The sequence below is a fragment of the Ambystoma mexicanum genome, chromosome 7q (genome assembly GCF_040938575.1).
Source record: "Ambystoma mexicanum isolate Mex_15411 chromosome 7q, UKY_AmexF1_1, whole genome shotgun sequence".
Taxonomy (NCBI): domain Eukaryota; kingdom Metazoa; phylum Chordata; class Amphibia; order Caudata; family Ambystomatidae; genus Ambystoma; species Ambystoma mexicanum.
In genome coordinates, this window is record NC_090941.1 from 1001788886 (window position 1) to 1001791881 (window position 2996).

Here is a 2996-nt window from a genome sequence, read left to right on the forward strand (position 1 = left end):
GAGGCTCATTGAAACACGAATTCCAGTCAACTTCTACTTCACGCTATTACCAAAATGTTATCCAGTGTAGAAGAAAAAGAGGTAATAGCATTTGCAAGGCCCATAATATTATTTTCATCACCTTCTACTGCAAACTATTTTCCTCGCTGGAAATAATTTTGAATGCATTCAAAAATGTATCTACATCAGCACATCCCTTCGAAGGTTATAGTGACTTGCCATTCAATCCTAAATATTTCATAATAAACAGATCGCTTGTTTGTTGGTTAATGTGTAATCGTCCCACATTTTCATTTAGAAGTCTACACATTTCGAATGCTCTTCCTGTACACTTCAAAAGAAATGGTGGTATATTGTACTTTCACAACACTTTAAAAAAAAAGAAACACTATCCCTTTCAGGCCATCTCAACACTGCCTTCTACCTCTGCCAGTTTTCTAAAGACTTTTTTAACTTGAGGGGAATCAAGTCATCAAGTACTGGTCTGAAGTACATGCACCATAGCAATCAAGCAGAGCTAAGAGAGTCGAGACAGTAAGTACCGTTCTGCAGTGTGTGGAGACATGTACCACATATATCAAGCAAAAGAATGAGAATCAAGGGTGAGCTGTCGCCTTGCTCCGAAGAGGAGTGTAAAGTTCCAAGTGATGGCTCTGACATCTCTTGATGTTCCAGTTGTTCCTTTAATGAGTTTCCAGTACATCTATTATGTTTCTTATGTCAAGTTCATCAGAGCTCCAGGCAAACATGCTACATCACTCCAACTGACTCACTCAAAACTCTCAACCATTCAACAACATTCTCACCAGCAAGATTCTGTGTCACTCACTCAGCATTCTACTCATTCTGCAAAGACAACATGGAAACCTAAATCACTACATATCTCCCTTCCTTACACAACAACAACGCCTACCAAAACCAGTCACACTCACAAAACACGGTACACACACATATTCCAACACATGCGTGTGCATCTCAACCACATGAACTATCACCACACCCGTACAACCTGAACGTGTCACCAGTTCAAATGGCACCATAACACAATACTAACAATGCCCCTCCCCTTTTCTACACAGTAAAGGAAGAACACCTACCAATGAAAATTGTACCACTAGCAATCAATCTTCAACAGCTCAGGAATCTCTCTCACCTCTCTCCTCCTCTACCACACAAAAACTATAACCAATACTAACCTCATAGCCACACCACACACACAACTCCGAGCTGTGCACCACACACACCAAAGAACAAGGCTAGGTATTCCCAACACCTGAGTGAAATGACACAATAACCATTGCACCCTAAGGTACCGATGCCGCCACCCCCACTTCGTCGCCAGTGTCCTAAAGATCCACCTAAAGACCAAACACAACTATGAGAAAGCATTGTCACACACAACATATAAATAAATGCATCACTTTCACCAGAACAACAGCACTCTTGTTACACTCAGCCACCCATAACTTCACAGCTAAATAAAATCACACCACTAAGATGTGCACCTCACAGCCAAAGAACCAGGTGGGACGTTCCAAACGTCTGAGTTAAACAACATCCAAACAGCACAAACAGTGAGATATTACCACCCTTTATAAATCGCCTGAGTTCCTTAAAACAAAACAAAACCAACACCACTGCTGCGAAGAACCACTTAGAACACACCATGCATTAGGCCATCAAGCAATGAACTACAAAAATCACCAAAATGCTAAAACTCTAGCACACCACAAAGACTTACACATGCAGATCCCCACACTGCAACAACAAAACAGTGCTTTAAAATGAATAACATTACTGCTAAAATTCTAACTAAGTTTCTTAGTTCTCCCTGAACAGTCCCAGCTGCAAAGCAAAAAATTTGTAAACATGTTAAATAAATCACTTTTCCCGTGCCATGTACTATAACTATTTCAGTCCACTTTGCCTATTGCATTGAAAATTCAATTGCTTCATAAGACTAACATAGCTCACATCAAATATGTGTCTCTAAACAAAGGCCACGACACCACACTCACCCATTCAGTGTACATTCACCCTAAAATGCTCATGTTGCAATTGTAGTGTCAAAATATCACAATTATCACAGGCCTCACATGACAATTAAAACGTAACATGTTAAACTAAACTCTGCTGCATACTATCCAAGAGATCACATTTAACCAAAAGAAAAGTAAATCTGCAGCCCCATTTGTTATTATGCCATCACCATCTATAGCTAAAACGTACCTTTGGGGACACTGCCCCTCATCCAGCTGCTCACCGGACTTCATGCACCGGCCTCTTCGCAGTTGTACACAACCTGCCTTGTTGGCCGCCAGCATTCCAACATCTCACTGACACCGGCTGTTGCATTTTACAACCACAGTACCTCGCTCATCCTCCTGCGTTGCCGCAGCACTTTTTTCCCTTGCCTCCTGTGTCCCAGTGCCTGAATACACGTTTCACCTTTTCCTGGTATAATCGCAGCAGTGTAACACTCTTCTCTTGGCTTCTTACGTGGGACTGAATGACAGGAAATGACTTCTGTTGCCACGTCGGACCACACAGTAAGGTCCTTTTCTCAGACGGCTTTGTCGCCCTTCCGACTAGTGGTGCTCCATAAACGACCATTGCCTGACGTGCTGGCGCCCTCACACCAGCCGAACATTCGACTGGATCGCCATCTCCCCTGATGTGGTGTGTGACGTCATCACTCACACTCGGCTGCTCTGGAGAGCTCATCTCCGCGCTCCAACCGTCACCGTGGTCAGAACAAGCCTCTTCCCAACAGACCAGTCGCCTCTTCAACCGCGCTGCCCTGCGCAGCCTCGGCCAGAAGCACACCGCAACTGCAGCTATATTGAGCCAAATGCCTGCTCTCACTTCTGCAGATCCCCAACGCCACAGAACAGCCCGCAGAAGTCCGGACACAGCTGTATCCACACCAAGGTAAGGCAACTGTACACCTTCCCTGAGTATAACTATTCTGAATCTTGAAAGCTGCACTTCACCCT